This window comes from Acomys minous, assembly GCF_964271855.1.
Source record: "Acomys minous genome assembly, chromosome: 1".
Taxonomy (NCBI): Eukaryota; Metazoa; Chordata; class Mammalia; order Rodentia; family Muridae; genus Acomys; species Acomys minous.
This window is the reverse complement of record NC_140483.1, coordinates 46,090,486-46,103,093: the sequence shown is the minus strand read 5'-3', so window position 1 is coordinate 46,103,093 and position 12,608 is coordinate 46,090,486. Positions and strand designations below refer to the sequence as shown.

The following is a 12,608-nucleotide window of genomic DNA, read 5'->3' as shown; positions in this document are numbered from 1 at the left end:
AGAGACTTGATACCCTATGAACATATGCAGGGGGAGGTAATCCCCCTCAGTCACAGTCATAGGGGAGGGGAATAAGGGGAAAATGAGAGGGAGGGAAGAATGGGAGGATACAAGGGATGGGATAACCATTGAGATGTAACAAGAATAAATTAATAAAGGAGAAAAAAAACAAAAACAAAAACAAAACAAAACAAAAAAAAGAAAAAGAAATCTTGTCCTCCGGATGGCCAGGTATACCTAGGCTCTTCCTGGTTGGCTGCTGTTGTTTTCTGTAACTATTGAGCTCATTTCTGAGGTGTAGAAGAAAGCTCAGGCCGGCTCCGAGCTAACAAGAACCTGAAGCCTGTCATGGAGTTGGCTAGACTTATTTAACCAGCCCTCCTCATCCCCTCCTGTTGTATGTACCTAAATGAAATCTTTAATTTTATGACTTTTGTCCAGTATACAAGGGGTTGCTTTGTGCCCTCAGACCCATACATTTGACAGCCTTTATTTGGTCTTGGATAAACATGAAATAAAATCTACCATGTAAAAGCCATAAAGCAAGACTGGGAGAAATAGAACTAAGGGGCTATTTTTCTCTTATGCCAGTACTCCTGTAGTGCCACATAGACTAAGAGCCTCAAGGGTCTGAAAACTGTAAAGGAAGACTCAGATAGCACGTAAAGACAAAGAGCATTCATTCTGTAGAAATAGTCTGCATGCAGGGGTCAATCATCCAAATAAAATGGCAGTTTTCTGATCAGGAGCTTCCAGGTTCTTATAAAGATTTCTCTCATCTAGCGTCCCAATAGAATGTCCTCCCCTCTGTCTCAGTTTCCTGGTGAGTGAAGGCTTTCGTGGGACATGCTCCTTGGGCTAATATGCAGATATAAGTGAGTATATACCATTTGAGTCTTTCTGCTTCTGGGTTAACTCACTCATTATGATCATTTCTAGCTCAATCCATTTATCCACAATTTTCGGGAATTCCTTGTTTTTAATATCTGAATAGTATTCCATGGCACTCAGAGGAAGGACAGCAGGTTACCAAGAAGAGACTTGATACCCTATGAGCATATACAAGGGGAGGTAATCCCCCTCAGGAACAGTCATAGGGGAGGGGAATAAGGGGAAAATGGGAGGAGGGAAGAATGGGAGGATACAAGGGATGGGATAACCATTGAGATGTAACAAAAATAAATTAATAAAAAAAGGAAAAAAAGATTTCTAAGGGAATTTTGTCTGTGGCTACAAGAATCTAAACTGGGATTATCCGATGACTATGGAAGCGGCCAGGACTTGTGGAGGCTACATGGTCTTTTAGCAATGTCTGGTCCTCTCTAAACAAGTTATAGTGTGTATCAAATACAGAAGATTTATTAAAGAAAAAAAAGTTAAGTGTACAAAATAGTGTTTATGCTATTGATTCTTTCTACACCTTATTGCCCTGTCCATAGTTCACTACTGCGTTTAAATTTTCCCTTCACTGCATTGGACAAGTTGTCAAAATAAATGATTAACTCTTCCAAAATTATTCCCAGTTAACTAAAATATGAAGGACACAGCCTAAAAATGTATTAAGATATGAAGAGTATGAATGACTAAATACCTATAAAATGTTCTAAGATCCATGAAATGAAATCCAGTTTTGTGTTTTAATTCTTTTCGGTATGTAATTCTCTAGTTACATGAATACAATTAGGCAACCTGATAGGAAGAGAATCCATCTTTGTATAGCAGTTATATGTAAAATGGCTTTATTCTTGAGCTAAGTGCATAAAAAGTGAATTGATTCATTGATGTTGATTGATGGATTAATGCTCATTCACATGGCTGTAGAGTCCAAAGGCCAAAACTGCATATTTTTCTCTCTTGATCTCCACTTTATTTTTTGAGGTAGAGTTTCTTAGAATCTCAAGGGATTGCTATTTTGTCTGGACAGGATGGTCAGCAGGTCCTAAGTATCATCCTGCTTCAAACTTCTCATTGATGGGATTAGAGTTGCATAATGCCATTTCTGCCCTTTACTCAGGTTCTGGGGATGTGAACTCATGTCCTCATGCTTGTGTGATGGACACTTTACTCCCTGAGTTATTTTTTTGTCCTTACATCACTTCTTTATAAATTATTTCAACTTAATAGTTGTTTATCAGCTGTTTCAGTTGAATATGCTCTATGTACCCATGAAAAACCATGTACATATAAATATAAAAATTGAATAAGTCAAGTTTTGATCATGCCAATGCAGTTTAATAGGAAGAAGAAAAAAAACTATAAGTGTTCCAGGGAACATGAAATTTATGGAAGTACTCAGATGTGGGTCCAGTGAGATGGCTCAGTGAGTAAAGGCACTGACCACCATGCCTAATGACCTGAGTTCAATTTCCAGAACCTGAACTGTGGAAGAAGAGGAATGACTCTGACAAGCTATTCTCTAACATGCATGCACTCCGTGTCACACAGGTGCAATCGCAAACACCCTTATACATATAAGTAAATACATTGCAATAAAATAGAATACATAGATATTTAATATGGACAACAAATACTCCAAGAATAGATGAGCAAAGGCCTGGTAAAGAAGCTTGGGATAATTATGGTGAAAATAGTATATTCCAATTTGATATTATTTGAAGCAATATGAAGGCAATCTGCCAAAAATAACTTTAGGAATATAGAGTCAAGATTACTATAAAAATTCGGGGTTTGATTATAGCTTAATAAAATAAGAGCATGAGAATAAATTGTAACTATTATTTCTCACTAGAAATTTGATATTATTTAGAATAAACAAGGAGACCTAGGCATACCCCTTTCTGTAGTCTGTGAGAATGTTTTCAGAGGTTTTGTTTGTTTGTTTGTTTGTTTGTTTGTTTGGGCTGAGAGATGGAGATACCCATGCAGAATGTGGGTATCAAGATACAATGGGTCAGATCAGAGAAGGAATTGAGAGAGAAAGAAGAAAAGCCAAGTAAGAAGCAGCATCCCCTTTTCTCTTACTTGCATAGTCCCATGGTTAATCTTTCAGTCATGTCCCCCCTATTATGATGTGCTCAGGCAGGTGCTAAGTGACATGGACTGAACTCTCAGAAGCCTTTAGCCAAACCACGAAGTGTGTCATTACATTGTGACAAAATGAGAAAATTAATTAAAAGATGGCAAATCCTATGGGCATTCTGGATTTGGGCATACCACTTCCATTCCTCTGACTGCTTCTAAGATTCCATTTCCTCATTGTAGTAAAAGCATTAAAAGCTATATTTTTATGATTTTTAACATAAAGTGTAAAACAAAAACTCAAGGATCAAGAATATGGTAACTATTAGTTAAATATCTTAATAAATGTGTTAATAATTCTATCAGGAGATAGTGAACAATCATGTCTTGGGTTTTATAAAAGATATGATTCTAAAATATATCACTCAATTTAAAAATACATCATTTAATAAAACTTATGTAGAAACCAAAGAAAGACTAGAAGTGAGTGCATTGGTTGTTTTTAGACAGCAATGTACAATAGAATAGTATTACAAGAAATATATTTCAAGAAATAGTACAAGATGCCACATACCAGCAGAACAAAACAAAACCAAACAAAAATAAGAACCCTAGAAAATTGGGTTGAGCTTCTGACCACTGTGATTTCTAATTTACTTAATATTTACCTTCATTTTGAATATGTATAATTTCATAGATGATCTTCAGTATATTAATAAACATAATCAGCCATCAAAATACAATTTAGTCTGCCAGAATAATTGCTTCATAGTATTTTTATAAGCTAAATGACTCAACTTCCTCACTAATTTTTGCCCTAGTTATTGAATTGTGTGTGTGTGTGTGTGTGTGTGTGTGTGTGTGTGTGTGAGAGAGAGAGAGAGAGAGAGAGAGAGAAACAGAGAGAGAGAGAGAGAGAGAGAGAGAGAGAGAGAGAGAGAGAGAGAGAGAATGTTTGCAACACTTTGTAGTATATTCAAAAATGGAATAAATCATTTAAAAATATTTGTCATTTTAACTGGGGTGAGATAAAAATATTAAAGTATTTCTTTGAATCTCCCTGATGACTAATAATGTTGAACTTCTAAAGAAGTTTTTGTAGCTATTTGTGTTCCATCTTTTGATAATTTTTTTTTACTTCTACTACTTTGATAAACATAGCATTTAATTAACTCCTTATGACTTTTCATTATGTCTAGCTATAGAATATTGCATCTCTCAGACCTCTTAGAGAAGCTACAATTTGCAGTAGAAGGTGACCTATATGTTATCAAGAGAATAAGACACTTGGAGGTGTTTGGCCTTGCATGAAACGTACACACTAAACACGTTCTTTCTAAAGCTCAGTGATAATTGCAGCAAAGGAGTTGGAAGACTGTAAAATGCAGAGGTGGTAAGTGACTACAAGGGCACACTGTCTTCTGGATACAGCAGGGCAGCTGTACAAAGAAACTCACAGTGCTTGCAACAGCATGCACAGAAATTGAAATCTTAAGTCGGAAAAAAAGAGAGTTTGGCAAGATTTGGGAGTGGAAATAAAATCAAAACCAGTTGTACAAACCAGTCGAACACTGAAAGAAATAATGAAAATTGCTCAGATAATATGAAATACTCACAATCCCACCAATGTGTGTCACTTACTTTCCTTACATTCACTAGAGGTTTTAAGGTACGGTTTTGAATTTGTGTTTATACTGTTAATTATATCTTTGTAGTAGCAGTTTTTAATGGTTTAATTTTTGGGAAAATACTAATCTGTATTCATTTCTTTTGTGGCAACACTGTTTACCTTAACACATTCTTAAGCAAACTTTATTCAAGTGAAATTATGAACAAATTGTTTCCAAAACAGTTATCTGTATAGGCAGTTTATAGAGTTAATAATATTTTCCAAGTAATTGGAAACAACTACTGATTTAAGTAGTCTGAGAAAATATTTGAATTAGGCACAAAGAATGACATAAGGAACAGTTGAGTCAAGGAGATTAAAACAATGGTTAGTTATATTTCTCTACTTAATTTATTGTGTATCTGATGGGATATGGGTGCCAATTCATTCTGTAATTATATTTGAATGTGTAAGAGTCATTATATATATTTTAAAGCATTGTGTATAATCATTATCATGGCATTTCTACAGAAGAAAACTTTCACACAATGATAGATTATAAATTGATTACTTTCCTCTTCATAGACAAACTCTTCTTTTTTCTTCCTCTCTTATTAGCTCCTTTGTTCCTCTAGACTGCTTTGTTTTTACTTTGAATGTACATATATTTTATATTATTATGTAATATTTAATATTTATATATGTGAATATACATAGATATACATACATTACAAAGAAAAGTCACACAAATGTATTTCTGAAAAAACAATATATGTGTATATATTCTTATATATGTCATTAGTCATTTAATACGTTGACTATACAAGAATTCAACTCTGATGGCTCTTCTTATGGAATTTATCACTCTCTCCTATCAATGATCCTGTCTCAGCTATTTTATGTAAGCATCATATGTAGTATGACATTAGATATAAGAATATATATGCATATATATATATATTTGTTTTGTGATTTGTTTACTTAGACTAAGACTGGCTTAATTAGCTATAGATGATTATCTAAAATAAACTCTGGTTTGAAATTGTGATAGTAGGTGGGGTTGAATATCTTCTGTATTGGAAATGTCATCGTAATAGTTAAGATAATAAATGTGTCTAAATTTATATAAAGTAGCTGAGGAAGAATAATTGATGGTAGAAATTAGTAAAGTCTGTAGTAAGGAGACATCTGAGAGTACATTCCAGTAGAGTCAATGTATTAAATGACATATCGGAGAATGAATTTGAGGAATTGAAATGAATGATAAGAGCATGCATTTGATTAGAAGAATATATGAACTATAATTTTTGAGGTTTACAACAACTAGTGTTAGGCAGGTGACAACCATAGTAGCAGATAGGATGACTGAATTGATATAAAATATCGTTTAAAATATTTCTTTAATTATTGAGATTATTATGATTACATCATTTCCTCTTCATTTTCCTCCCTCTGAGCCCTCAATATACACATCTTCAAACCTTTTCAAATTCATTGCCTATATTTTAATTAACTGTTAAATATGTATAAATATACATATATTTATATATGTATATTATATATATAATATGTATATTAATATAAATGTACTCCTTAATACATAAGACAACCTGCTGACTCCAATATTATTTGTATGTCAAAGTATGTCCCATGTTCTGTACCAGAGGAAGTTTTTAAACTCCATACAAAGAATATCCCTAAGCATTCTCCTATATAATATTATAATTGTAAGCAATACATACTTTTTCTATTATAATTAGAAGTATAAACAATTGTGCTTATTACAGAAGATAAAAATATTAGTTCATTATTTTACTCTTTTGATACACATTCATGAAGTTGAAAAAGATGTCATATTACCTATGCTAAACATACATTTTGTTAATACTGAGTAAAAGAAAATTGCTTGGAAAAATATGATGAGGTTTAAAAGTTGTTAGATTTATATGACACTTTTTCTAACATAACTGAAACTAAATTCAACAGCCTACTTGAATTACCTCTCTTTGAGGTGGCATGTTTTTTAAAAAACACCAACAACTTGTGTAGTCAGAATTCGTAGGTTCTAGAGGTAATCCTTAATCTCTTTCCATTCATTTAGCCTCTTATTAAGTGTTTTTATGGTTGAGTTTCATATAAGAGACTGAAACAATTAAAATAGAATTCTCCCAGGTGCTTCTTGCTGATACAGTTGGTTTTCAAGCTCTTTAGATGGAGCTATTACAGAAATGTTTGCGCACATACTACATGCCTACTAGACTCCTCCTGCCAGCTCCTGGAGAAGCTGCCAACAGAGAGTACACAGCCACCTGAGTTTTCTTTTTCTTAAAGCATCTTTAGCTCAATTCAGAGGAGAAAGTGTCAACTATTCCTTCATTCTTGCAATACTTTTCGTACATTTATCATCATCTGCATCCTGAACTAAGTGCATTAACTTAAAAATAATAATAGCTGTTGGTTTTAATTTTTTATATTATATAAAATCAACAATTGAAATGTTTTCCATTTTGTTATTTAGGACATTTTAATGTCTTGTGTACGGGCCCAACTCTACCTGACATTTTTACTTGCGGCAGCCAAGAAACAGTCTCAGTGAGAAAACAATCACGAATTGAATTGAGTCCCTTTTGACAGGTAAAAACTAAAATCTTTAAAGGTGGATTGTGGATCCTCTCTGCTGTATATTGTGCATGCAAACACCACTTTAGATGCTCTAGTCATGTTTGCTATTTCTAATGGGCTATAAAATGCTTTTTTTCCCCATTTTTTAAAAAAAAAATGCACATTTTCTGAAAGCATGGCTAAATAATTAGATCACTTTTCTGAACAGCTCATTTGTAATTACACATTTCACCATGTGGCAAAAATCTAAAGGGACATTCTGAAATGCAATTTCATGTATGTATAGTATGTTAATATTTGAAAAATACAGCACACACATTATTCTGGTCTCCTGTTCTTCAAAAGGAAAGAAAAAATATTATAAATAAATAAACTATTATTTCTATTTCTACTCTGTACTGATAAAGAAATTGAATTCAGAGATATTTTAAGTAACCTGAGTAATTAATTGAATTAAAATTTCCTGTTGTTTAATCATTCAGTGTTTAGAATATTTAGTGTACAATGTTAAAAACTCTGCGAACAGCTATACATACATACATACATCCTATATATCCTTAAAATCTGTATGTGGTAATTAATATTATAAAATAAGACTTTAAATATACAAATGTAATTATTTGCCTAAAAAGCTTGGTCAATTTTAAATTCTTTTTTAAAATGTCACCTGCCTACTCTTTTGTAAATGTCATATAAATTATAATTATCATGCATAGTTTCTCTTTCTACTACTACCTTGTACATTGATGAATTTTTAGCCTCTCTTGGTCTAGGAAAATAAAATAATTTTGTTCATATTACATTTATAATTGTATTTTATGTAGCACAAGAACACTGGAGTTATATCTTGTTCATTAACTTTTCCTAAAGACTGAACAATTTCTAAAACTCTTGCCTAGCATGTATCTATCTCTTGACATTCTTGGACTGTAGAACTTTAAATAACATTTGAAAGTCACAGTTATATATTCTTTTATCAGGTATTAATTGATGAATGTTTTTCTTTTTAAAATACAGTGCTACCTCAGGCACTGAAAGTGGAGAATTTGAAAAGGATGGCAGGAAACACTACTTTGTATGTTGTCAGGGAGGGCTTCCAGCTGCTGAAGTTTAGGAGATATTATTCACATGCAAACTTTTCTTTAATGTGCGATCTCCACTTTAGAAATTCACAAGTCTAAGCAACATCAAGAGGTTATATTGATTACTAGACAAAGAAGAACTAGGTATTTTTAAATTTAAGAATGGGTTATTCTTTGATGAGATATTTACTTTGAAATAGTCAATCAATATAAACGATAATTAACTCCAAAACTGATTGAAGCCTTTTATAAAAATGATTTTTGACATTATGTTAATGCAGTGCTCATTTATATTTGTATTCATTTGATTGTCTTAATAAAAGGAAACTTTGTTATATGAATTTTTGAAACACTGAGAAATAAATAACTAATTTCCCATGATTTTATTAGGTAACTACATATTAATAGAGAATTTAAATAATAAAATAGATAAATTAATTTGCATTCATGTTACTCACACAGATATTACATAATTCTGTTGTCATTGCAGCCCACATGATGGATTAACCAAAATTCGCAAGAGGACTACTAGTAAACACCAGCCCATTCTTGAATATATTGTACTTAATTTTCTTTTCATTTCTTTAAAATATATTATTATTATTATTATTATTATTATTATTATTATTATTATTATTATTTATTCACATTACATCTTGATTGTAATCCCCTTTCTCTTATCTTTGCATTCCCAACCTCCCTCCCTTTTCCATTCTATTCCTCACCCCAAGACCTCTGACAGGTGGGGTCATTCTCCGCTGTCTGACCACAGCCTATCAGGTCTCATCTGGATAGCCTGCATTTTCTTTAGGAGAAAATGTGTGCCTCTGTGTTTGTTGGTGGGAGACTTTTCCTAAAAAGCATTGAGCTCATGTTTATTCCCACCTGATAAAGAAATCAGAACTTCAACAAAAACAAACCAAAAAAATTAATCTGAAGTCCAAAGTCCATTTTAGTTCAAAATAATGAAAATGAAATCTTTCAGTCAAAATTACAATCAAGACAAAATTAATAAAATTTTTATCTTCCTAAAAAGGATACTTCTATGCACTTTAAACATTTAGCACGAAGAAGAATATGATTGTCTTTATTACCAGGCTAAATTTACTGGTTAGTTGAATACTTAGCTCATTCATAATGGCAGAAATCATAGTTGTTATTTGTAAAGTTTTATAATTTAATTTTTTATTCATCATCAATTGCTTCAATTAAGCTGTGAAGACCGAGGTACTATTAAATCATCATGACGGCCCTGAACAGAAGTTTACAGATTGATTCTTGTGACTGTATTTGTATTAATGAATACATTCAAAGCCACTTGCTTCTGTAATTGACTTCAGGTGTGTGGTTTTACTCTTTTACATTATAATTATCCATATTCATGTGCTTGAAAAGTACAAATTGCTTTAAAAATAGCTAGTGTTGGATATTCTTATATATTATTTACTTTTAAAACATCCTAATTTTCCTGTCATATGTCCAGCATATGAAAGAACCTATGATAAGTATTAAATGGCAATCATTCTTTCAATCTTCCTAGAAACAAATCTTAAATACCAGACATTGACCTAAATACAAGTCATATGCAGTCATAATCATAAAGATTCCATATTTGGGCTGGAGATATGGCTCCATGTTTAAGAGCACTGCTTGTTTTTCCAGTTCAATTTCTGTCAAACACATGGTGGCTCACAACCATCTGTAATGTGATCTGATGCCCTATCTGGCATGCAGGTGTACATACACATAGAAAACTCTTATCGAAAAGATAAGTAAATAAACCTTAATGATTCCATAATTTTGTAAATTTGAGCCTTATTCTAGATTAGACAATATCTTTTTTAAGTTTAGAAACTTCTTACAATGTGAAAAAGTCATAAATATATTGATCGTGAAGAAATTAAATGGAGTATTTCTAATGATCTGCAGAAGAACTTCCATAGAAGTTAAATATCTGAGTCCACTTAAAAATATTTTAAAATATGTAAAATCATTATTCAGTGTTACATCTTGAGTTCCTTTGTTTTAATCATCATACATTACCTGCTATTAACATTTAGTATCACTTTATTTCAAGAGAAAAATCAATAAAATGATAAGATCCACAGATTAAGAATGACAGTGTAAACAATCTTGTGTGTAATTCTACTATTTCAGCTTGATATGTATCTTCAGTAATTAACATGTTTTTCATACGTCAAAACTTAGAGTAAAATAGTTCTATACATATTGTGTAGCTATTTCCTCACATGTGAAATATTACCACTTGGGAAAAGGTGGCATAGTCATTAGATTTTAGGAGGCTAATGTAATTTTAATGCTTAGAACCTAAGCAAGATAACAAGATTCACAAGGCATCTCTGCAGGTTCACAAAGGTAGTAACAACTGGGATAAGAAGATATCTGCTTGTTCTGCCTGCTACTATCCATAGAATTCCATGAGTGTAGATTGTTACTTGTCATCAACTATGCTACAAAGGTTTTCTCTTCCATTCAACTGTTAGTCAACACAAAATGTGGACCTATTTGAAGTTATGTTAAAAATTAGGCGGAATTTTATCAATATATGATACATTAGTCCACTGGTGCTCTGTGGAAAATGAAAATGAAAGATGTCTTTGAGGAAAAAAAAATTTTTAAAAATCGGACGATGGAAAGCTCCCATGCTCAGGGATGAGTAAGACTAATAGTAAAAATGGCCATCCAACCAAATGGAATCTACAGATTAAATGAAATCTCCATCGAAATTGCAACACAATTGTTACAGATATTGAAAGGAAAATTCTCAACTTCATATAGAAAACCAAAAGAACCCAAGATAGCTAAAACTACTCTGAACAATAAAGGAATTGTTAGAAGTATCACAATCCCAAGGGATGCTCCATCCTACCGAAAGGATACTTACTCAACTATGTTCATTTGCAGTTTTATTCATAATACCCAGAAACTGGAAGCATTCTAGACATCCTTCAATCAAGGAACGAATAAAGAAATAGTGGTATATTTACATAATAGAATATTACTCAACTGCTTATAAAAAATATCATTATGAAATTTGGAGGCAATTGAATGGAACTAGAAAAAAAATCATCCTGAGTGAAATAACCCAAGCCCAGAAAGACAAACATAGTATGTACTCACTTGTGGGTGGATATTGGCTGTGAAGGATAGTAGTGTTCCAATCCACAGACTCAGAGAGGTTAGATAAAGATGAGGGCTCTAGGGAGATGCACAGATCTCACCTAGGAGGGGAAATAGAATATATTTCATAAGAAGACAGAGGAAAGATGGAGATGGGAAACCAGTGGGGCATGGGGGGACGAGAGTGTGGGAATTACCGCTGGAACCTGGAACATTTCGAAGGCAGTGTGACATATATTGCTGTGTAAGCATCCTGGATTCTATGAGCCTGATGCTATTGAGAACTCCTACTAATGGAAGATACAGAGTCTAAGTTGTTCTCTGTAAGAGGGCGAGTCTTCCAGTGGTGGGATTGGTTTACCTTTGGCTGAGTTGTTGGCTGAGGATGTCCTATGGAGGTATATAAAAACATAGGCTGATACAAGGACAAAGGGCTCTTCACTAAGAACTAAGAGCAAGGCCCTGTTCGCAAGAACAACATTCATACAGCTCACTGAAGAATGGAAGTCGTGCTGGTGCCTGAAGGAACAATCACCTCTATGGTCCAGTCTCTTTAGAAGGAGAATGTACTCTGCAGTCTACTGAAAAAGAAACTGGGACACAAACCTAGCCAAAACCATTGAACCTATATTGAGAAATAGAGAAGCTATAAAGGAGGACTAGGAGAAAGAGGAGGAGGAGGAGGAGGAGGAGGAGGAGGATGGTAGGGGAAGAAGGATGAGGAGGAGAAGGATAAGGAGAAGAAGAAAGAAGAAAGAGAGAATGAAAGAAAGAAAACCCTTCAACCTACAATCTGTATTGCCTGCAAGATATGTTGAGTCAATGATGCTGCAGAACTCATGGGAATTGCCCATCAATGTCGGGTTTATTTGAGGCCGTGACCATGAGAAAGAACAGAGACAAAAAGATTGGAAAGATTCAATAAAATGTTTATCAGTAATATCCTGCTAGATTCATATGTCAGTGCTTTCTCCAGTCTACATCAGAGAGGTTTCCTCTGACAACATATGTGAGTGGGTGTGGAAATCCCACAGCCAGACATTATTCAGAATGAAAGTGTAATTTGGAGGTCTGCTTTGGGTCCCTCCCTTCAGTGATTCATTTATCCTGCAGAACAGGGGAGGGAAAGACAGTAGGAGTCACAGGGCGTGGGGGATTCTAGGAGACTATGGCCT

At 33.4% G+C, this 12,608-nt stretch overlaps 1 long non-coding RNA gene across 1 annotated transcript in view; it reads right to left on the bottom strand.

Annotated features, from left to right (window-relative positions):
• Window positions 1-11,583, bottom strand: part of LOC311606602 — a 79,782-nt gene extending 68,199 nt beyond the window's left edge. The window contains exon 1 of the long non-coding RNA XR_014782371.1: window positions 11,434-11,583. This is a non-coding gene — a long non-coding RNA (uncharacterized lncRNA). The remainder of the gene's footprint in view (window positions 1-11,433) is intronic.
• Between the last annotated feature and the right edge of the window lie 1,025 nt (window positions 11,584-12,608).